The sequence below is a fragment of the Sciurus carolinensis genome, chromosome 8 (genome assembly GCF_902686445.1).
Source record: "Sciurus carolinensis chromosome 8, mSciCar1.2, whole genome shotgun sequence".
Lineage (NCBI taxonomy): Eukaryota > Metazoa > Chordata > Mammalia > Rodentia > Sciuridae > Sciurus > Sciurus carolinensis.
In genome coordinates, this window is record NC_062220.1 from 136959390 (window position 1) to 136983865 (window position 24476).

The following is a 24476-nucleotide window of genomic DNA, read 5'->3' on the forward strand; positions in this document are numbered from 1 at the left end:
ATGCACCAGCTTAAAAATATGGGAAAAGGGGCTGGGATATAGCTCAGTTGGTAGAGAGTCTGCCTCGCAAGCACAAGGTCCTGGGTTCGATCCCCAGCACCGCAAAAAAAAAAATGGGAAAATGGGTTCTGAGCTCAGGTTGTCTCCAAATCCACCTCTACCACGTGCAGGCCAGAGGGTAAGTGAGGATCATGGAACCCATCTCCCTGTTGGATTGCTGACCTGTCGACACACTGGGCATGATAACCGTGCCACCACGTGGAATCAACGTGAAATCTCACAAAACAATGTGTGGAAAGAGGTCAGAACCAGGCCCGCACGCCTGAAGGACATCACGAACGTCCGCCGTTATTTCAGGGAAAGGGGTTCTCAGGGCCGCAAGACCCCTGGCTGCCGGGGTCAGCTGGGGATGTAACCCTCAAGTGATGCCGTTGGAAACTCGCTCACCCAGGCCTGTGCCCGTCCACTACGTCAATTTAATTCTGCAACGGGAACTCGTTTTCCTCTTGGCAAATTCCCAAATTTTCACATGAAAAAAAAAAAAAAAAAGTGGAAAACCTCCATCTCTCACCCTTTAGGGGCCAATTTGGTTTGGGAGCTGGGTATCAAGGGCTCCGGCAGGGCCAGGCCATGGTTGGCACCTACCTCTTTCCAAAAGAGCAAAGACTATACCTCTCCCTCTGCCGTCTGTGCCCGCTGTGTGCCCGCTTGGCCTCAGACACCTTCACCACTCTGGGCTCCTCCGAATCCCAGGGACTCCAGTTCACTGGACTCTTCACCTTCCGGTAGACTCAGCCAAGGGGAGGTAGCAGTGGGAAACTGGAGGGAGCCGCCAGGGTATTTCCCACTCCACCAGCTTGTCTGGCCTTGGCCTTAGCAACAGCTGCTGTGGAGTCTCAGCTACACTTGAGGACCCTGGCACCCAGGCTCTGGCAAGAGAGCTCCTCTTTCTGTCCTTTGACTTAGGGGCTTCCCTTCTGCTGTCTGCTCCTCACTCTTTGCTCGCTGTGGATTCAATCTCCTGCGTTGAATTCTCTCTGCTTAAAGGACCTTTGCTGATGTCTGTTTTCTGTCTGGACCTCGACAGACCAAGGTTGCCACTCCAGTGCCAACTATAACATCTTGTATAACTGGAGATTCAAGATACATGTGTGGAAAGAATGAATACCCTGGTCTCCATCCTCTGAGGACTCTCCAGGTCCACTACTGATCACTCCAGCGAACCTCCTCCAGCCTTCAGGTCCTGAACTCCTCAGGGCAGTGAGGAATTTCTCCTGAGGACCTTCTACTTATAAGATGATGATCTAACTGAAGAGGAGCAGAGGAGGAGGAGGAAAAGCACAGTTCTTTATCTCCAGGCAGCTGAGACAGCCCTGGTAGCAACACAGTACTCTCTTTCTGAATATTTGTAAATATCTGTTTGGCCTCAAGAGCTCTCCCATGGAAACAGCTAATAAACCAAGCTGCTAGAGTTTATTCATCACGCAGAGACACATTCCAGGGTCTGATTACATGGCTGTTTTATTATGGAGAAGAGAGAGGGTGCAGAGGAGCTGCGGGTGACAGGCACTCAGAGTGTGGACGAGACTGTCACCATGCAGAGCTGCATCTAGAAATGAGCGGTAGGGATTGGCCCCAGGTCACTCCCTGGAGCAGGAGCTGACCTCTGGATTTGGAGGTCCAAGATGTCCGGGTGCCTCTGGTTAAGCAAGCAGCCGTGTGATCATGTCTTCCGACAAAACCTAGAATCGGTAAGTAGACGAGGAAGGACCTGACTCTCCAAGAAAAATACTAACCTAGGTGACTCAGCGCCACATATCGAGCACGAGGGTGACCTGGTCATCTCTTGTTTGTGTTGGACAGTAAAGAAGACCAGGTGCTTCTCCCGGGACAAGACCTGGTGCGTGTCCTGGGTCAGATGCTGGTCCAGCCCGGTTCTGCTGGAGGACACCACCTGTTCCGGACAGCCCGTTTGCTCCAAATGCTGGACATGTGCCCAGGGTGTTCCTTGGGTGTGATTTGACTGTTTATTTGATCTCATGAGAGAGCAAGAGAAAAGGTAGGTAAGGTCACCTTTGCTGCTTGTTAGGAATTCAGTTTAAATTCCTAAGGAAACCGTTCTGGGGTGTGTGCTTTCTACTTTTTTCCCCCTCATTTCCTCCAAGGTCACAAGACTCCCCACCATGTGGGGGTTGACATTAGAACTAGAATCACAGATCTGGAGACTTGGGGTGAGTCTGGAGTCCAAGCCCCTCCCCACAGAGTAGCGTGATCATCTGTACCTTTGCCAATACTTCCTGGGCGCCATGTGCACCAGGTACTTTGTGCACTTTATTTTTGAGGTAACCTGCACTGAGGTGTGTCCCTACTAAGGTTCATCTCACACAAGCTCCATGAACTGAGACTTGGTGGCCCCCAAACGTGAGCAGATGTGTGTTTACTAGCTCCTTCTCAGGGAAGAAAGAATCAAAACCCACAGGAGCATACGGTGGAATCTGGGAAATCTTATAATTAAGAAAATCATTGCTTTCTTTCTTTTCTTTTTTTTTAATCATTCTTTCCCAAAATATCTTTGCCCACAAAATCCTTGTTTTCTGATCTATCAAACTATATAAATGCTATCTGCACTCTTGTGCACCTCATTAGATCAAATTCTAAAAATTGAAAACAAAAAAAAACCAAAATCCATGTTTCCTGCAATCCCATTAGCCTCTCACGCCCATCCCAATTAGCCAGAAAGCTCCATCTCATGTTCCTCTTCACCAGCACGTTAGTAAAGGTGGAGAGAGCTGCTGGCACCTTCTAAAGGGACCTCAGCAAGGCGGGTTATTAATGAGGAGCCGCTGAACTCTCTCTTCAGCAGCAAAATGAAGGCCGAGTTTCTCTCGCTCTGCTCAGAGATTTACGACCCTCCAGCCCAAAGCTTCCAAGTGAATCTACAGGGTATCTTCAAACCCATCAGCCGCCCGGCGCCCTCGCCCCAGATGCGTTAGAATCGATATCCAAACAACTACAAAGGTGTGGGCTGACCCTGAGGGTCCTCCTGTCCCTCCCCGCAGTCCACTCGAGATGTTATCTGCAAGGCGTAAACAGGCCCGTCCCGAAGCCTTGGCCACCCTGGTGTGACATCAAACAGCTGCTCAGCAACCCTTGAAGCAGGCTCCCATCTTTCTCCCGCTGAACTTGGAGCTTCCTGGCGGGTTTCTCTTTGAAGTCCAAACGGGGCCGGCAAAGGGGTTGTGTGGGAAGGAGAAGCCAGAGCCCTCTCGCAGGGAGCCACCTTTCCCATGAGAGCAGAGTCTCTGGGGAAGAAGAGCGAGAATTCAGCATCTCAAATAATAAAAGCTGAACCCACGGTGACCACACGACATTTACGAAGCTCTGATTCGTGTCCAACTCAGGAACAAGGACCGTCTTGTTTAAGGGTTCATGACGAGGTTAAAACTGCAACTTTACAGATGAGGAAACTGAGACACAGAGAGGCTAAGTAACCTGTCGAGTGTCACAGAGCACGCGAGCAGGGGGTTAGGTCTTTGATCGGTTCGGGACTGATGTCTTAGCTTCCCAGGTGAGTGGAACAGAGGAAACAGGCATCAACTCTTCAGCTGAAGCTGGGACTGGGACTGGCAAGGTTGGTGACTTCTAGAAACTTCTGTCTTCTGCAGTGATATGTACTTTCTTCTCCCTGTGTTGCCCCTTTACCTGCTCCTCGTCACAGCAGAGCGTGGCAGTCTGCTTGCCTGTGCCCACTTGGCTGGGAGCTTCTCCAGGCAGACGCTGGGGCAATTAGCCTTTGACGGTGACCACAGTGACTATCACTTCCAAGGAGTTTATCACGTGCCACACCCCAGGGCTGGCATCCAGCCAGCCATGCGTGACGCTGCCCTTCCGACTGTTTCTTCCAGTTGGATGGTTTCAGCGTGACCCAGCCAAGCACAATGTAGAGTACCTTTGCCTGTCTTTGCCCCTGAACTCTTGTGGCCCCCCTTTGAGGTGGCTCTGATCGTCACCTCCATTTTACACATAGGGAAACCAAGGCTCAGGGAGACCAGATAGTATTTGCCTCAAGTCAACCACTCTGTCTCTGGCGGATCAGCTCCACTGATTCATTGCTTTCCTTAGTCATTTCAGAAATATAAACTGCACATAGTATTTATTCTTCGTGGCTCCTTAACAAATTAACTCAGAACCTAGTGGCTTAAAACAAAAACAAACATTTATTTTAAAAAAAATTGATGAACTCATTTTGGGGGATCAGTAATTAGGAAGTGGCTGGGTGAGGGGTCATGCTGCAAGATTATTTGTGAGGTGGCCGTCAAGATGCTGCCTGAGGCGGTGGTCTCATCTGAAGGCTCAACAGGTGCTGGAGGATCAACTTCCAAGGCAGCTCACATGGCTGTGGGCAGGAGGTATCCGCTGTCCCCTGCATGGACCTCTCCATAAAGCTACTCAAGAGTCCATCCCAGGTGGTAGCTGGCCCCCTCAGAGTAAGTCACCCAAGAGAAGGCGGGTGGAAGTTGCAGCGTTTTTATGACCTAGCCTCAGATGCTGTCCATCATTGTTTTTGCAATACCCCATTGGTTACCCAGGTCAGAGCTATTCAGTGAGGGGTGGGACTTGCACAGGGCATCGTTCACTGAGGACCATCTTGGAGGATGACTGCCATTAGGATCCTGTCTGAGTGACAAATGAATTTAGGTGTCTGACCAATACAGAGCCCCCAGTCTAGAGTGGGCAACAGATAAGACTTACATAATCATGCAAAGCAAAATGTGATTTTGCTTAGGACTGGAGACTAAGGGGGAAATTTCATGGTTGTCTTAGAGTATGGGATGGAAGAAGGTATCATCAGCCTTCTAGTCTCTATTTCCTAAAAGCCTTTGAGTAAGGATTTAGGTCCTCTGTCAGTCTCAGCTGGAAAATGGAGGTAATAAAAGTAGCTACAGGACATAAAAGTCTTGGATACAACCCAGAGTATGAGATGGCTATTTCTTCGCCGAAGGGACACAACATAAAAAGGCTCTCGACCTTTCCAAAAGGTATTTTGGTGCAGGCAGATTCTTTCTCGAGGCTTCCTCTGCTTATGTTGGTTGTCAGCTGTGTCAGAGATTTTACGTATTCGTTCAACAAACATTTATTGAGCATCTACTATGTGCTCCCATCTCTAACGGCCTGTGCTAGGCACTGGTAACACATCAGTGAGCTAACAAACCTCCCTGTGCTCGTGGCTTCATGACCTGCTGTGTGGCCAGCATGCTGGGACAGTGGGCTCACCCGGCCTGGTCTCAGCTTTCATGGGTCCCGATATCTCTCAACATATTCACCAACACCAATCGGAAACTCCAGTTATGGGCAAACAAGCTGCCCAGTCACTGCAGCAGCCAGGGAACGGAGGAGCAGTGAGCAGGGGTATCTCAGGCTGCTGGCGGGTTAACCCCCTGTTGCTTCCCCGCCTCTCCAACGTGAATCACGGTCTGGCTGCCGAGAATCATGGTCCCTGCTCTTGTTCCCCCAGAGTCTTCTCTGCTAGAGCCAGTCCCTGGCGCCTCTGGTCTCAAATTCCAGCATGAAAACCCCTGAGCCTATTCAGTGGCAGAGCATTCAGCAAGACCCGTTGTGGGGTGAGCAGCCCCGCCTGCCCCCCGGGCCTGTGACCTAATTTGGGGAAAGGGTCTGTGCAGCTTTCAAAAGACGAGGTCACACTGGAGAAGGGTCTGCTCTACTGCAATGTGACGGGCAATCCCTGTAAGACAGAGAGGGGGGGACACACAGGGACCCGGGGATGGCATCACATGGGGACCAAGGCGGAGACCGGGAGGACGCATCTCGCAGCCGAGGAATACCAAAGGCGGCTGGCGGCGGCTGCAGGCGGGAAGGGTCAAGAGGGGCCTCTACTCCAAGACCGGAGGGAGCCTGGCCCTGCTGACTTGATCCTCCAGAACCGTGAGAGAGAGAGGAGACGTTGGCTGCTTTAAGGCCACCCAGCTGGTGGCACGTTACTGCGGCAGCCCTAGCAAACTAACGCAAAGCACATTGGAAACTTTTTATTCCAACGTTTCCATTTTACCCAAAAGAAAACAGATGAGGCCCAGCGAGAAGGTGGCCATTGCCCAAGGTCACCAGGCACAGCTCTGTCCCAGCCCGGCCTCGCCTCCTCGTCCAGGGCTTGGAAGGTGCCTTTGGGTTTCTTGGCGTCCCTGGACCCCGACGTCCTCATCGCTATCATCACGGGCTGTCTCTGCAGGAAGCGGGGGGCCGTTCTCCAGCGCCCGCAGGCTGCCTGTTTGTTCTGGCTTTGCCTGAAGACGGCCGGGCTGCTGGCCCTGCGGGGCGGCAGGCTGACTCGGGTGTGATGTGAGCCGTGGTCACTGTGACAAATGGCTTCGGGAACAGCACCGGGCAGGGCCCGGCAGAGACCAGGAAACCTCAGCACGCCAAGGCCTGTGAAGCGCCCTGCGGTTTCTTAACGCTGCGTCCGCCCTCCCAGCCAGGGTGCGAGTGAGTCCCAGGGCTCCCCTGGCAGGGGGCCTTGGAGGGGCAGAGGAGAGGCAGGGCACGAGGTCCCGGCCCGCCTGAAGCCTCCACGTGTCCATATCAGGACCCCGAATGACAGCCTTCGACACCAGCTCTGACTCAAAGGTTCATGATTTTTGATGTGCCCCAAATAACAGCAAGGACGGCCTGGTCCCCACAGAGATGGTGGACGTAAAGAGCCGAGGCAGGTGGCGTCTAAGGGCTGGAGGGAGCGGCTTAAGACGAGACCATGCCCTGTGGGGAGAGCCTCTTAGCCCCTTCAGAGGGTGGACACCCCAGCCCGGCCTCCACCAAGGGGGGCCTCCACTGCCGGCCTCCACCATCGGCCAGGAGGAGGGCCTTAAGTAACTGAAATGAGGAAGCGCCCACCTTCTCCCTGGGCTTATAGTTCGAGGCCCGGGGTGCTGGTCTGATTCGGAGTGACTTTGAGATCCTCAACAGGCAAAAGGGATCCCCACGCAAGGCTGACCCTGACTCCGAAGTCCGTGTCCGGCAAGACGCAGTCATGGCTGAGTCGCTAACTGGATGAGGGAACAAAGTCAGCTCACTCCTCTCGACTCGGGGTACTTACTATGTGAGATGGGATATTAATGAGGCAGGGGCTTGAATGTGTCTCCCCAGAGGCTCATGCGTTGGAAACTTGAACCCCCAAACTCACATAGCAATGGTATTGGGAGGCGGGGGCCTTTAGGAGGTAAATGGGATGAGACAAAATCACCAAGGTGGGGCCCCCACGTGGAATTGGTGGCTTTCTAAGTAGAGGAAGAGCTGAGTAGACCTGAGCTTGTATGCTCCTTCCATCTCACCAGGGGTTTCCCTCCGCCATGTTGCCATGCAGCAAGAAGACCCTCACTAAAAGCTGCTGCTATGCTCTTGGACTTCCCAACCTGCAGAACCATGAGCTAAATCATCTTCCATTCATTATAAAGTACCTGGTCTCAGTTATTTTGTTACAGCAACAGAAAATGGACTTGGACAAAGACTTTCCACGAAGGGTTGTGATGTCACCAGAAGCTTTCCTGTGGACCCTGAGGTCAGAATGGTGGGTATAAAACCTGTCCATAACCACCCGGCTTCATCACCCTTAGTGAGAGAACTCCAGGTGCATGCTTCCTAAGACCCCCACAGGGACTACACTTCAGCAGTCCCCAGTGGGATGCCGGTGACACAGGGCAAGAGCCAGGCCTTGGCCTGCTACCTTCCATTCTTGCACCTCGGCACACACATCTTGGAATCTCCTGCCAAATTAGCCACGCAGACTCAAACCCCACTCAGGGTCTCTCCTGGGGTCTCTGAGCTCAGCTCTGCCTCATGGGGTTACTGCAAGGGTTAAACGAACGAAGAGAAAATTCTTGGTGGAGAGTCTGCCAAAGTTCTTCAGGTTGGAGTGGGGATTCAATAAGCCGCCCCAAGACGCAGAGCAAGCACCTTAGCGTGGTCCTGGGCCCCGAGGGCTGACACCGTGCCCACGTCACGTCACAGATGTGGAAACTGAGGCCAGAGACCTTACGGACCCTCCCAGGCTTGCACAGGGTAACGGGGAGGTCCAGGGGCAAACCCAGGGTGCCCCCCCCTTCAAAGAGGGACATGGAAGCTGAAGTGTGGCTGCTGGACAGAAGGCGTCACCACTCACCCAAGCCACCCTCCCCGTGGGCTGCTGAGCATCCAGGAGCCTGAACAAAGGCAGCTGGGAATCTCCTGCTCTGCAGATTCGAGACATGTGTCAACAAAGCGAGTCGCCCCGTCCTGCCTGCTGACCCCTCCCCCCCGGCCATCCATCATCCCGAAACAGGGGTTTTATGCACCCTGTACGCCAATCACCCCTTCAATTACCTCCGGGAGGACAGAGAAGCCCAGTGGCATCTGATGTCCCACTTGATTTAGGGTAAGTCACACTTACGAGGGCATCTGAGGTTAAAGAACACAGAATTCTGGGCCTGTTTATAAACCAACAGGCTTGAGGTTTTCATTATTCACCTTCCAGAGCAATGGAGCGATATGACTCACTGGGTCATAAAAGAGATCAAATAGCTCCGTTGCTAATAATTCTTTCCCTGACCCATTCGCTGGCACGTCGGGTTTGTAAACAGAGTTTTAATGGCATCCCTTGGACATAATAACATCATTTCTTTATAGCACCTTGGCCGCCTCGCCACTCTTGGCTGTAATCGGGTTTAGGTTTAAGCTCCCTCATTTGTGGGAGCTAATGTTGTTTGGTGTTTTAAGAACTACTTAGGGCCAGGGATATGGCCCTTGGAAAGGGCGGAACCCGCCCTTCCAGAACACGCCACTCCTGGGGAGTCTGAGGGAGGCCAAGGCCTTCACCCCTAAGTGTCCCCAGCACCCACAACCCTCAAATGCCTGAGTCCTGCCCCGCCCTGGTTTTCCAAGAAATCGCTTCCCATGAAGGTCCTTAGTGACCTTGAAGGTGGCCCCTAAGAGTGTCAGGAGCGTTGAATGAGTTCATTCCCGGGCCACCGCACAGAAAGACGCTGTGAGTGTGGAGGCATTTTTGGAAGGACATCTCGGTGATCACAAAGTGGTGTGAGAGGACAAGAAAAAGAGCGGAGGGGTCATTAGGGATGGAAAATACCCTTCGGGACAGACTCTCCCAAGCGCCAGATGATTCTGTGCCACTCCACAATTGAAGCCAGATCTGAGCACCCCCTCCTACGATTATTACATCTTTTTTTTAATTGACTTAATTTGTACACTTTAAATACTTTCCATCAAGTGGGGAGGGGTGTCCACAATCCCCCGGGCCCAGATATGCTTCAGAATTCAGAGTCTGGGCAAGGAATCATGTCACTCATCCCCCAGGACCGAGATCCCTGATTGGAGACGTGCAGGGTTTTCTAGCACAACCAATACGCGGCCATGAAAAGACAGATTTTGAAAAAGCTCTGAGTGATCTGATGTCTGTCTGAGTTAGGTGGGGCTCTCCGATGACTGGAGGAAAACAATTCCATTTGCAGAGGATGCTGGATTCTGGAATGTGGCCTCCGGGGTCATGAACTTGTACTGTGGGGCAGAGGTAGGTGTGGTTCCACCCCTGCCGGACATGGGGACAGGCTAAGGAGATGGGCCAGGGAGAAGCACGTTCTGACGTTCCAGCACCAGCTCCGGCCTCTCTCCCAGGAGCAATGGGGAGGCCTGGAGGAGAAAGGGGAAGACAACACCTCACTTGGAATGGATTTCACGCCTGCCCAATGCCAGGCAGCCGGCCCCTGAGGTCTCATCCAGAAATCCCAGGGCCAGGACTCCCACACGGGGGACACCTCTCTCCATAGAATGTGGGTTTGGACACGGAGGACGGAACCAGCTACACATCACGGCACGAATGCTCACACTGAAAGAGACTTACACTGTCTGTTTCAACACTCAGCACACCTCTTCCAACAAGGACAAGATGGAGAAGGTTCTAGGCTTTTGCAACAGTACAGTCTCTGCCGCGATTCCTTAACTCTGCCCTTCTGCAAAATCAGCATGCGACTGTGTTCCAATAAAACTTTATTTACAGAACCGAGCAGTGGACCCAAGTCCAGCCTTTCACTTCAAGGGAACTGGCCAGGACAAGGAGAGTGGCTTGCCCAAGGTGACTAGCAGCAGAGCCCAAATGGACAGATGATGTTCTCAGGGTCAAGGGTCACCGGCTTGAAGGGACAGCTGAGTCAGTCGTGAAGGAGTATCACCTGCTCGACTGATCGGCTGGAATTTCCCTGTCCCAGGAAAAGGGGGCTCTATAGAATAATCAGATCTGCTTAGCAAGGGGTGGGAACCAAAGAGGGTTGGATCAGAAAGACCCCACATCCGAGGACATGATGTCTCCACTCTGCTCAAGTCAGCAGACACCAGCTGATCTCCGACTTGGTCTCACACCCTACGCACGCCCAGCTGAAGTTGTAAAAATGTATGGAATACCGTCTCTGCCCTTAATAAATACACTAAGGAGCCATAGGAGTCTGAGGGGGTGACCCGGCATGCACGGGGCCCTGGGTCCCCTCCCCAGCACCCGAAAGCAAAGGAAAAAGGGAGCGATATGATCACTCTGTGATAAAGTGCTGCAGCGAGAGACAGAGGCAGTTCTCAAACCTCCAGAGGGGCCACGTTCCCGGCCAAGAGAGGAGCGATGGATGGAGAAGGTCAGGGACAGAGCCACGTCCCCCTCCCATCAGAACTCCGTGGCCCAGCAGCCTGCAGTAGATCCAGGGGCTTCCCCAACGCATGGCCACGTCCCCTCGAGGATGAGGTTGGATTTCTTCTTCCAAAGTTCGTCTGCCCCGGATGGAGAGGTGGCAGCAATGGGCATGGGATTGGCTCCCAGCCCAGCCCAGGGAAGAGGCTCCCCCAGAGAGATGGAGGAGTGCAGAGCAGGAGGCAGGAGACAGTTCAGAAAGAGCTTGAGGGGAGGAGAAAATGGTCCAAGAGAAGAGGAGAAGGAAGAGGGAGGAGAAAGAGAGGGGAGGCAGGAGAAGAGGAGAGGGCAGGGGAGGAGGGGGCAGGGCAGGAGGGGGCAGGGGAGGAGGGGGCAGGGCAAGGGGAGGAGGGGGCAGGGCAGAGGAGGAGGGGGCAGGGGAGGAGGGCACAGGGCAGAGGAGGAGGGGGCAGGGGAGGAGGGCACAGGGCAGGGGAGGAGGGGGCAGGGGAGGAGGGGGCAGGGGAGGAGGGGGCAGAGCAGAGGAGGAGGGGGCAGGGGAGGAGGGCACAGGGCAGGGGAGGAGGGTGCAGGGGAGGAGGGTGCAGGGGAGGAGGGTGCAGGGGAGGAGGGTGCAGGGGAGGAGGGTGCAGGGGAGGAGAGGGCAGAGCAGGGGAGGAGGGGTCAGGGGAGGAGGGGACAGGGGAGAAGGGTGCAGGGGAGGAGGGTGCAGGGGAGGAGGGTGCAGGGGAGGAGGGGGCAGAGCGAACAGAGCGGAGGGGTCCGGAAGCTGCTTCCACCTTCATCTGCAAAGGACCTGCTGAGGGGAGAGCCAGGGGGCCCTGGGCACCTGCTGGCTTCGGGACAGCATCGGGCGGTTCCATCATGTAAAACCCTCTGCCTTCCATGGCAGGCAGGCCTCGCCACTGTCTAGAGAGAAAAAGGGAAGACGGGCAGAACGGAGAGTGACGGGGACACCTGCCCTCGGACAGTGATGGGCTGCGGGAGCGAGGACGAGGTGGGACTGGCACCCGTGTCTCCAGACCCAGGAATGTGGTGTCTGCCGGGCTGGGACAGTGAGAAACCCAGCGAGACTCTTTGCAGGAGCAGGAGATCCCAGGAGCAGCCTTGGAAGGAGAGGGGGAAGAGCAGGGGGCAGGGAGCGGAGCCGCTGGGCCCTGGAGCACGCGACATCCCCAGCAATCCTGCCAACAGCTTCAAACTCGGGGAGGTTGAGCATTTCCAAGGGCGCACTGTCACCAACCCAAGCCTTCCATGCCGGCCAACCTTTTTCTCTATCAGAAATGCACAAACTAGCCAGGCATGGTGGTGCCTACCTGTAATCCCAGCAGCTCAGGAGGCCGAGGCAGGAGGATTGCAAGTTGGAGGCCAGCCTCAGCAACTTAGCAAGGACCTAAGCCACTTGGCAAGACCCTGTCTCAAAATAAAAAAAATAAAAAGGTCTGAGGATGTGACTCAGCAATTAAGCGCCTCTGGGTTCAATCCCCAGAACCAAAGGAAGAAAGAAAGAAAGAAATGCGTGAAGGGAAAGGTGTATGCACCCTGGCCTTCAATCCAGGTTCCACCTCTGGGAAACAGCGGAGGCCGAGGCCTGGTCGTGGTTGTGAATGAATCCTGGGTCTCTTTGGACACAGGGTGGTGGACACCTGGTCTTTGGTTATAAACCCAGGTCTTGCTGAGGGGTGAGACGCTCACAATAGCCAATCTGGAAGGATCCCTTGTCCTGTCATTTCAGGATGCGAGGAAAGAGTCGGGTTTCAGGCAGCGGGTTACTGCAGGCCTGGCTGACTCTTGGCGACATCAGCCGTCCTGGAAGGAAATGAGGCAGCTGAAAGCCCACTGCCAAGGGATCCCGGGAAGAACCCGTGCAAGGAAGGGCAGGCTCCCTCTCCAAGCGAGCCTCGCTTCTGGGGCACCAGGAAGCCCGGCGGGGCTGAAAGGAGGCAGCCCTGAGCCAGGCAGAAGCAGCGCGGGGAGCCCCAGGCGGCGAGGGTAATAACAGCTCACCCGGCGGCCCCTTTCATCTGGGGATCCCAGGGCTGTTAACCACCGCGCAATTAATTTCCTCAACACCCACTGCCCCACCAGCCTGAGGAAGGCGTCATGATGGCCCTTTATGAGCAAGGAAACCAGGAGGCAGAGGCTGGCTCGAAGCCACAGAACAGTTGGAAGGCAGAGGCCAAGTGTGGGACCATGCCTTCCTCTGATGGCAACTCAGCCAGGAGAAGGGAGCCTTCCGTCCGGAGCCTCCGTGCCTCGCCCTAGAAGGGATCCCTCCGCATCCGTCTGTCTGCCCATCCAAGCACGTATCCAGGCACCTCGCGTCAGTTCCCCTGCCTTTATCCACGTGGCCGCTCATCTCTCCATCCATTGACTCACCCATGGTCTCCACTCAGTCATTCATTCCCTTGACAAGTGGAATTGACACCTGCCGCGTGCAGACTCGGCTGTGCTGGGGACTAAGACCGTGACCATGACCCAGGCTCTGCCCACCTCCTCCTGATCCTCCAAGGGACCCTTTTTCGGCACATTATTCCAGGTCTTTGCAGTTTGCAAATGTTTGATCTCTTACAGAGTCTTTGAAATAAGGGTTTGATTTTGGTTTCCGTTTGATTTTCTTTCTTTCTCTATTTTTTTTTCAGGGCTGGGGATGGAACCCAGGGACAAGCCTCTGCCCCAGAGTGACACTCCCAATCCATAAACCCGGGGGTCCAGCTTTTCAGAGCTGAAGACTCTGCTAATGCATAGATGGGCCAGGTGGCTTTCCAGAGCGAGGATCTGGGGGCGGGGGATTCCCTGGAGCCTCTGTGTCCTCTCAGCTTCCCGGCTAGGTGACCTTCTGGTTTCTGGGAAATCCCCATGAGGCCCTGATTCACCACAGGACTTTGTCACCCTTATCTAGCAGAATATCATCCTATCGATAAAGCTTTGACTTGGGTAGTGAAATAGCCTGCTGCAGATACGGGAGGGGACTCCCAGGAAATTCAACTCTAGTTAGGACAGTGCCCGTCTGGTGAAGCTGCTTAGGCATGAGAGGTGAGCCATCCCCCGAAGCTGGAGGGCAAGGGAGCCATCGGCTGGCTGGGCAGCCTGGTTTATTTCTACTCTGATTTGGGTCAGTGAGGAAGGTCCCTTCTTCCCCAGGAGCCTGATATCTTTCAGAGATGAATCCATTTCCTTGGTAAGGAACCCAAGATGGAGAAATGAGACCAGAACCCGCTGGGTCACTCCAATCGTGTTGGGTCCTTCCAGTCTCATGTGCCATTGGAAAGCAGGAAGGGCTTCCCAGGGTGAGATTACCACCTAGCCAACTGTGCGTATCTGAAGGTGGTCATGTCAACCTTCACTAGATGGCTTGGGAATGGAGCCATGTCTGTCTTATTCAGCAAAACCTAGGGGATCGTACAGGTCTGCCCGGCGAAAGCCCCCCACCAAGCTTTGCCAAATGAATGAATCTGTGAACGGTGGTCCTGTGTGGAAAATTCTAGATTCTCTGCAAGGAAAGGAAGGAGTCTACAGGTCCATGTGTTGGTTGATTGGCATGAGCCAGACCTCTGAGAACAGCAGGCTCACCCTGAACAACCCAGCCTTTCCTTTTCCTTAAGAAAACCACAGGGAGGGGCGGGCCGGGTGGAGGAAGAGAAAAGGAAGGCCAGGTGCATTCTGGATTCTTCTATGCTCTCGTCAGCTCCCTCCTCTAGGAGAGAAATATCCTGCACGAACCGAGCAGGAGTGAGTTGTCCGTTTGTCTTGTGTGCAAGCCGGAGACGCCACTCCTTCAATCACCTGTTAAATATGCATCTCTGTGTCACTATTTCCAAACTCATTGTAGAAAATCTACGTCCTTTAAGATGTATTGTCTGTTCCCTTCACCACGCCCCCTTCCTCCCTTCGTCTAGGTTTTCAGTGGGCACAGGAGAGTGGCTCAGAAGGAACCCTGTGCTGGTGGATCTCAGGACGGGGATCGAGGGACTCATTCAACCCTATTCTTCTCCACAGCCTTGCTGGTCTCCTGTTACGAGAATGAACTTGAACGATGCTCTGCTGCGGACGAAGGCTGCCTTAGGACAGGAGGTGACAGGCGACGTCGGCCAGGAGAAGCATGCACCCTGGTGACGAGAGGCAGCGCCCTTCTCCGGCCTTCCTCGTCAAAGGAGGGAAACACCAGACTGACCCCAACAGAGGGACACGCTGCACAGTCCCATCAGCAACCCTCGGAACTGTCAGGGTGTCGGAAACAAGGAGAGTCTGAGAAAAAGTCACAGACGAGAGGAGGCTAAGGAGCCACCATGACCTGAGTGTCATGTGGCGTCCTGGAGGGGAACCTGGAAGAGAAAAGGAACATTTGGGAAAGACTAAGGAAATCTGGGTAATACAGTAAGGCTTTCAGTCAATAATAAGGTATAAACATCCGTCCATTCGCTGCGGTGAGTGCTCTGTCTCGCCTGTCAGCATGTTACAGATAGAGGACGCTGGCCTAGGCCCATGGGAAAGCTAGACAAGCTTCATGATTTTTCTGCAAATCTAAAACTAATCTGAAACAAAACATCTATTTAAAAATAAACAGCATGGCACCAGGCACGGTGGTGCACACCTGGAATCCTAGCAACTCGGGAGGCTGAGGCAGGAGGATTGCAAGTTGGAGGCCAGCCTCAGCAACTCAGCAAGGTCCCGAGCAGCTTAGTGAGACCCTGTCTCAAAATAAAAGGGGCTGGAGATGTGGCTCAGGGGTTAAGCACCAGTCACCAGTACCAAAAATAAATAAATAAAATGTCATGTTAAGTGAAGTCCCTCCATGGGTCCTCAGCCCATCCTGTTGTCCCCTCCACACACGTCCCTAAGCCACAGCCAAAGGCTGTGCACGGGTGGAAGAGAAGGCTGCCCATGAGGAAGGAGGTGCCGTTCCCCTGGGAAACTTCAGGGACGCATTCCCCTGCCGTCACACGCCAAGCCTCGCGCTGGGTATCGCCTGCCCTCTAACCACGTCCTGAGTCAGCGGTCTCTGCCGAGGCTGCCAAGCGGGGGACGTGGGGAATCCTGGATCGGGCCCTGCGGATGCCTGCGCGTTAATGACCTTGGCATCCCTCTCTCCTTTCATCCCGGGGATCTCAAAGAACTCATCCAAACGGTAATTAGTCCAGCTCACAGCAGCCCTGCTATTATTAAGCCCATTTTACAGATGAAGAAACAGACTGAAGCATGCCGGTTGTGCAATGGGCTGGAGGCCCCGCCCCGCCCTCCAGGAGGGAGGGATTGGAGGCTCAGGGGCAGCGGCTGGTTCCCTGGCACTCTGTGGTCTCGCAGAGGCCACGGGGTGCAGAGAGGCCTTGGAGTCCCACAGATGGGGCCCCGTGGGTGCGGTGGGACTGGGCCCCCTCAGAAGCTCGTGTGCCTCGGCTTCCCCCAGTGTGAAATGGAGGGTCACAGACAGCTCAGGAGGCACTGTGGACAGCCTGAAGGTAGCACAGGCACCGTGGGCTGGGGACAGGCAGGGACAGAAACCCTGCTGGGATTCAATGCCTTGGCGTCTCACTGAGTCTCAGCTGAGGGGCAGGAGACAGGCCCTGGCACAGGTCTCGGGATGGGAGCCGAGCGTGCGCGGGGGGCGGAGCTCCGGGGGGTCAGGGGAGCTTTGATCAAGCCTCCAGCCACGCCAGGAGCAGGCCCCTGGGGACAGCCCGGCCGCGGGAGGCTCCGGGGCAGGGACCTGTGGGTGGTGCAGCCAGTCCTCAGCTGCCCGCTCCTGCTGCATGGTCAGTGAGCCCGGGCCGCCGGGCACCCCTCCTGCCCACCCAAGCGGTGGACTCCGCACGCAGGCGCCAGGCTGGAAACAGGCTCCCGCTTGGAGCCCATCTGACCCCCTGGGGGCAGTCGCAGCAGCCCCAGTGACTCAGAGCAGAGTCACCCCGTGCCTCGCACGCACGCACGCACGCACACGCCAGCACGCACCACACACACGGCCAGACACGCTCACACGTGTGCACACTCCCAGGCACCCGTGCACACTTGCGCCTGCTCCCGCACACACACAGGGACCCACAACACACTCACTCTCTGGGGCCCACGTGTCCCCAAGGCCAGGCAGGAAAGCCAAGTCAGGGCTGGAGGGTCCCAGCGAGGGCCACTCCGCAGGGCCTGCCAGGGACTCGGGAGGGGGAGGGGCTGCACCAAGGCCTGGCCACGCCTGCTCCTCCTGGGACTGGGGGGTGAGCTTAGTGCCCAGAGCGAAGGCAAAGGCACAGCCTAAGGGGGTTTCCCTGGAGAAGCGGGCCTGGGAGCCACGTCCCACCCACCCACTGAACGCTCGCTGATGGAGAGAGACCTACTGAGCCAGGAGCCGTGCTGGGGTCGGGCTCAGGAGGAAGCAGGTGCGGGGGCCCAGGCAGAGCCGCAAGCGCCCGGGAGGAAACCGTCAGGCAACGGGGCAGAGAGTGAGGCCCGGGGGTGTGTCAGGTGGCCAAGGAGGGCCTCTGAGAGGTGTCCTTGGGAGAGAGAAGGGGCTGGAGTGCAAGTTGGGAAAAGCATCTCAGGCAGTGAGAAGGCCCCAACAGGAGGCCAAGGAAGGAGGATCGAGAGTCCAAAGCCAGCCTCAGCAAAAGAGAGGCCCTAGGCAACTCAGTGAGACCCTGAGACCCTGTCTCTAAATAAAATAAAGAATAGGGCCGGAGAGGTGGCTCAGTGGTCCAGTGCCCCTGAGTTCAATCCACAGTACCAAAAAAAAAAAAGCCCAAACAGGAACAAGCTGGACTGGTCCCAGGGGGACGAAGGCGAGTCCGGTGGTTCCAGAGTGTGGCTGGCAGCTACCAGGTTCCCATGGCGACCTCGGGGGAGAGGCCAGGCCCCTCTACTGGACCTGGGCAGTGGACCCTGCTCAGTGGAAGAACTGGAGGCCCGAGAGTTACTCCATTTCCAATCCTGGACACAGCAGCCTGAGTGGCCAGAGGGGTTCCACCAGGGGAAAGTGGAAAGGAAAAGACCATAAACTGCCCACTTAAGAAGCAAACGAGGGCTGGGTCGTGGCTCAGGGGCGGAGAGCCTGCCTGGCACGTGTGAGGCCCTGGGTTCGATCCTCAGCACCGCAGAGAAATAAACAAATAAAATAAGATCCATTGACGACTTGAAAAATATTCTAAAAAATAACCCAAAGATGCTCAGGAGTGAGTCCTGCCCGCAGCCCTGTGATCGGGGTGAGGACCAGCCAGGAACACGTACCTCGGGAAATGGCTTTGCCTCGGGGTGTTCGGATGAGAGGTGACGATTTCTTTCTTTTTTTTCTTTTTGCAAAATATTTTCAGTACAATCACACTCTCTTTCTAATTTAGAGGGGAAAAAGCCACATGAATACTTTCTGGTGAATCCAAATGGATCCTGTGGATGAAATTGCAGCTAGGGGGGGCCTTTGACAGTTTGCCTGCTCTGTTTCATTCCTCTATTCCCAGAGGGGCTGGCTCGTCACTACCTGGCCACGGGATTGAATAGGTGTGAAATCCAGGCTGATAGCAATACATCTTTCCCTACTGCACTTCAAAGCTCAGAGCAAACTGTCTATAAAAATAGTTTTCATACCGGGCCTTAATCTCTTTCATACATTCTCCCCCAACTCCCTATTTTTTTTTTAACCTTTACCATCCCTTAGGGGAATACTAGGTGATAGTTACACAAAAAGAAAAAAAAAACATGACCAAAGCCATCCAAACCCATGACCTGCGTCGAAACTTCCTTTTGACATCTAACCGTCTTTTCTGAAAAGGGAGGGGTCTACTTACTACAAGAGCACTCGTTTTTATTATTGAGGGTAAATTACAGAACACCACCTTTTGAAACCGGAGAGGTGTTTTTATTTAAAAGGGAAGTCAAGATCTCCCCACGCAAATGTAGAAACAAGTTCTTAAAGAATAGCAACAAATTCCTATCTAGGCTGCTTGTGATGTGCCACTATTTCTATATCTACTGCTTTAGCTTTTGTGACAGTCATTCAGCTTTGGTAAAAACACAATCGCCTTTTTAGAAATAAGGAAACTGAGGAACAGAGAGGTTACCCAACTTGCCCAGGGTCACACAGCTATTAAAGTGAGAAGGTGAAATTCAAACCCAGGCCGTCAGGCGAACCATTCTTCTTCATGGTCGACTCCCATCGTTATCACTGATTTCCTTACCAGCAATACAATGATCATTGATACTTTATATTTGCAACTTGCTGTCTGTGTGAGGCCTTTGGACACGTCCATTCCCTGGACCTGGCTGGATGTGATAAAGGTGAATTGAGCATGACACACGTCTTCATTCGCAAGGAGAAGAGTGACATCCAAGATGTTAAATGAGGTTGTACCTGTGAATGGATTCATCCATTCCCATGTCACAAGACCTGGGCATGAGGTCAATTTTATAACTGTATTATAAGCAATCTTCACGGTTGGATGTGTAGAAAGAGGTGGGAAGATGCAAACTAGATGCCACTGGCTTCAGACTGAGGAAAGGGAGGAGGGGAAGGAGTTTCCCCCAAGAGCACTGGTTTCCCAGGAGATCCAACATGGCGGCCCTCTCACTGGTCAGCTGCAAGGGGCCAGGGGAGAGGGGCCCGGAGGGAGCGCCGCAGACAGCCTTTGCGGAGTGAGTCATTACTGCATGGAGTGGGCAGCTCCCCCAGGAAGCAGAGAAAGTTGTGACCCTGAGCATGTTTGAGGAAGAGGGAGACCAGCACTGACGGGAAATAAATGATGTGCTCCTGGGAGCCAGACAGGCCCGTGTGAACTGCAGAGACCCCTGCCTTCTGCAAAGGCGGCTTCCAAACTGGGAAGGAGCTGGAGCCGACGTGGCCAGATAAGGGACGGGCTTGTGTTGACGCCCCTCCTTTCTGAGTGATGTCAGTCAAAGGGTGGATGCCGTCGGAGAGGCGCTCAGAGGCTCGGTGGGGCGGAAAGCCCCCTTCCGAACCCGCCCTGCCCACCTCCTGAGCTTCCCTGCCCAGCGATCCCCTCACCAAGCAGACCATCTGCTGGTGTCCTGCTGGTCACACCTGAGACCTGCTGCGTCTCTGCCATCCTCTGCCGGGAGGACCTCTTTCCTTTCTGCGATTGGCAAAGGGGGTATTTTTGAGGGGTTCTTGGACTGTCCCATTTCTTTTTTTTTAAAGCAGTTCCCCTAATTCCCTGGGTGAATTTGGGTACTTTTCTCACCTTCGAGCCTCCCTAGTTTAGAATATTTGCATCGTGGTATTGCAGCTATAGTTTAGCCTTGTCCCCCAGCTAGACCGCGAACAAAACCAGGGAGCAGCAAGTTAGTGCCATTAAGCGCTCTGACTCTCTGGTCAGACGCCACGTGATCTCAAGCACATGCCTAGATTTCTCTGTGCCTTGAGTTTCTCCTCTGTAAAGTGGGGATCGTCTTGATGGCTGTGAAAAACCTAACGAGGTCATGCATTTTAGCAAAGTATGGAGCACAATGCCTAAAAGTCCAATCCATCTCCAAATCCTGAGCCTCGCACTGTGCTAGGCCATAAATATACACCGTAAGGACCAAGCACAATCATCTGGGGTATTTCTTTTAACAGAAAATATTTTTGTTCAAATTTAAACTTAGGTTAAAAAACAGTACAGAGAGGGGCTGGGGAGATAGCTCAGTCGGTAGAATGCTTGCCTTGTAAGCACAAGGCCCTGGGTTCAATCCCCAGCACCCCCCCCAAAAAAAAAAACAGTATGGAGAATTAATTTTAGAGACTCAAGGCTGAGGCCAGATTACCTAGATTTGATTTTTGCTTCTATTAGCTATGTGGTTCCGGGAAGGTTATTTAAACTCTCTGTGACTGGGCATGTGACTCAGGTCAGTGAATCCCAACTACTAAGGAGGCTGAGACAGGAGGATCACAAATTAGAGGCCAGTTTCAGAAACTTAGCAAGACCTTGTTTCGAGATTTTTTTAAAAAGTGTTTTAAATGCTGGAGCTGGAGCTCAGTTGTACAGTGCCCCTGGGTCTGACCCCACTATTTAAAAATAATAAGTAATTAAAATTAAAACATCTCCATGCCTCAGTTTCTTGGTTTTCTCACTTATGAAATGTGGATAATAATGCATCTGGAGGACTGTCGTGAGGAATAAATGAGCTCATCGATGGGGAACGTTTAACATGGTGCGTCTCCTCAAAGCACTTTGTAAACGGCCCCCCCTTAGGTATCATTAGGATCCCAGGATGTAAAGGAGCTAAAGCAGAGGACAAAAGGGAAGCTGGGCCTCTACCCGATCATCTCCCCCCTCAATTCCCTAAGAAGCCATGCTTGAAAGTAACACCCAGCAAAGGGGTTTCCAAGGCGGCTCTTCCTGGCTTCGGCTTCCCATCACTATCTGCCCCATCCTGCATCTGTGAGACGGACGAGCAGGCTTGGCAGAGGAGAGGCCCCTGGTTATCTGCTACCGCATAACAAACCACCCCCAAAGAACTGGCTTCCAATAGCCGCAGTCCAGAGCCATCACTTTGCTCACAGATCTGTGACTTGGCTCATCTCTATTCTTGCAGAGATGAGGGAAGGCCCAAGAGTCACCCGCCACGCGGCCCATTCACACCGCAAGACTCCGCGTCAGCCGGGGCCTCGGTTTTGGTGCCCCTGGACTTCTGTTCTTTTATTGGTGCATTATAATTATACATAAGAGCGGGATTCATTATGCCGTGGTCACAGGCAGGGGACATGCTTTGCTTGACCTGGTTGCCCAGTGGCTTCCCTTTCTCCACGGGGACTCCCTCGTGAGGTTTCCTGCACTTGCTGGCAACATGGCTGCTGGTCCCAAGAACAGGCATTGCAAGAGGCCCAGGAGGGAGCTGAGAGGTGCCTGTGACCTAGGCCTGGACTTCTTGAGTAGCATGTCCACCACATTCTATTGGCCAAGCAAATGGCTGAAGCTTGACACAACTTGACACATCAATGTGCACAGCAGCTCAGGTCACCATAGCTAAGCTGTGGAACCAGCCTAGGTGCCCTGCAGCAGATGAAAGGGTAGAGGGAATGTGGTGCCTGTGCACACGGCGGAATATTACTCAGTAAAGAAGAATGAAATTCTGGCACTTGCTGGTAAATGGATGGCGCTGGAGAGTATCATGCTAAGCAGAATAAGCCAAACCCAAAAAACCAAAGGCCGAAGGTTTTCTCTGATATGCGGAAGCTAATTCACAATAAGGGAGTTGGGAGGCTAGGGAAGAAGAGAGTCACTTTATATCAGGTAGAGGGGAGTGAAGGGAGGGGAAGGGGCATGGGGATAGGAAGGATAGTGGAGTGGAACAGACATTATTACCTCATGTACATGTATGACCGATATGATCCTACCACATGCACCATCAGAAAAATGAGAGATTACACTCAATTTATATATGGTCTATCAAAATGTAAAAAAAAAAAAAAAAAAAAAAAAATTAGAAGTTTAAAACATTTAAAAATTAAAAAAAAGAAGAGCGAATTAGACTTCACCCCCCGAAATAAAGAGCCCCAAAGACTCACAGCACACTTGAATCTACCGCCTCCCTCCGAGTGGCTGCACCAAGCCAGAGTCCAGTGAGCCCCTGCAGTGAGTGAGTGGCTGTCCCCTTAGACCTGTCAGGGCCTGAAGACCACTCCTCTGGACCTTGGTCCCTCTGAGAAGTTCTACAGCAGAGGTTTCTGAATCCCAGCCTCCATTGTTTTGCAAACAAGAACTGGAGCATCCCAAAGAAGGGACTAGGGCATCGCCAATGGCCAGTGGCGTTGTGTGAGCTCTGAAAGGAAACGAAAAGGGGCAACCAAGCTTGATACACACGGACTGAGCAGATAGCACCCACCGCAAGTAGACTTTCAATACACAACAGAAAAAATATTAAAATCAGGCATAGAGAAGGATCCCAGAGATGAGACAGATCATAAATACACAGAGTGAATTCTATGTGTACATTTGAAAATGTTGATAACAAAGAGGCAAAGGGTATAGTCCCTGCCCTTGGGAGATTTGTAATCTAATATAAGCAGCGGCTATCACCAGACCTAAAAGGCCTGAAAAACAAGATATTGATGGAAGAAGTAAGAGATAAAAGAGTTCAAAGTCCTGGGCTGGAATTAGAATTTCATCACTCGATAGCTGTGCCATCTTAGGGAGCTGACTCAACCTCTCTGAGCTGCAGTTTTCGCATTAACTTCTTTGGCGAAAATGAAGTCAAATCCTTTACAAGAACACACATACCTACCCAGCGCCTGGTCTAAAGCAGGCCTCAAACGTGTGCCCCCCGAGATCTCTCGTTGTTATCACTAATGAAGCGCCGGGCACTCTACCAGGAGAGTTTAAACACCCAAACGTCAAAGTCAAAATTCCAGGAGAGGAAACAGCTCCTTTGGATGGTGTCGGGGACAGCTGACGCACCGAGTTCATAGAACTCCTAACAGTCAAGTGTCCCTGGGTCCCAGGTTTCTGATCCCTGGATTCAACAGGCATCCTGTGAGCATAAAGAACGGACCCCGCTGCCTGCGCCTCCTGGGGACTCGACGGGGCGCCCAGTTTCCGGGGTGCGCCCTCCTCCTCTGTGGCTCCCGACTGGCTGCCATTAAATCACTCCTTGAGAAATCGCGGATTTACTGCTCAGCACGCCAGACTCTGCGCTCCCCGAGGAGGCCGGGCTGGTCCCTCACCCGGGTCCCGACCTCCCAGCCCCGCTTCGGGTCCCAGGCCCCCGATGCACATGCGCTGAGTTCATCAGCCGGCTGCTCCTTGGAGCTTCCCGTTGTGGGTTTCCAGGCCCCCGCTCCCGCCATCTGACCAGAATTAAGAACAGGAACTCGATCCCTGGCAGAAGTTTCCAGACAACAAAACATGCAGACGTGAAATCCGCAGAGCCGAGCCTCCGCGCCCTGGTAACGCTCCGCGGTCCGCGGACGGCACGTGTTTCGCATATGGAACCCCATTGACGTCACTGGGAATTTCACGGATGGAACAAATTCGGGGGCCGCGTTCAAGTTTGCAGCTTGAAACAGTCGAGAAGAGGAGCTTTGCAACCCAGGCACTCGGAGCACGGCCCAGATCGTACTGGCCTAGGAGGTCACTCCCTGGCCACCCATCCCAAGGCCCTGGGGCAGCGGCCTGGCCTGGCCCCCTGCGGCCCCCAGGTCAGGGCTTGGGTTGGTTCCACGGGGGCAGCCTGGAGTGGCTTCCCTCCCGCATCCCGCCGCCCACCCGTGTCCCCTGCCCTCCGCCTCCCACCCGCCAGTCCCCAGACAAAAACAAAAGAGCCATTACGGAGTTATTAGCTCCGTCTCGCATGTCCCGCAGAGTGAGACAGCGGCCAACCCCACTTCGACTTAAAATGTCTAACAGATTTGCCCACATCTAATTTCTGTCCCTGTGTTTACAGTACCAGGAACCCGGAGAAGAAAGGCAGCCGAGAAAAGTGGTAGGGCCGGCGTGGCGGGAGGCGGGGTGGGGGGTGAAAATAAATGCCAAGCTCCTTCAAAGGGCCACGTCCCTCCCTGTGGCTTGCGGACACTTCCTCTCTCCCCAGCCGTCCTGTAATCACACCCGGGCCTTCATCAGAGGAGTGTTTACATCCAACACCATTACCGGCAGGGGAGAGGGATTCAAGGCCCCTGCCCTCTGTTCCCCCGCCCTTCCATCACATGCCTCCCATCTAGGAAGGGGTAAAAGCCTTTAATGGGATTTTGAGGATCTTAAAAGCCAGCCGGTTTGTTTAAAAAGGAAAAAGACCAAGAGTAGGATCCCTGGGTCCACTCCTGGTGCAGAGGGAGCTGGTATCTCCTAGCTTCTCCCGTCTGCCAAATCCAGCG

General features: G+C 53.7%; 1 long non-coding RNA gene across 1 annotated transcript; it reads left to right on the forward strand.

Annotated features, from left to right (window-relative positions):
- Positions 1-1701: 1701 nt before the first annotated feature.
- On the forward strand, positions 1702-15287 carry LOC124990197 (uncharacterized). The gene is made up of 3 exons (XR_007109718.1): positions 1702-1751; positions 1864-2059; positions 14690-15287. It is a non-coding gene; the product is annotated as an uncharacterized LOC124990197 (long non-coding RNA).
- The last annotated feature ends 9189 nt before the right edge of the window (positions 15288-24476 follow it).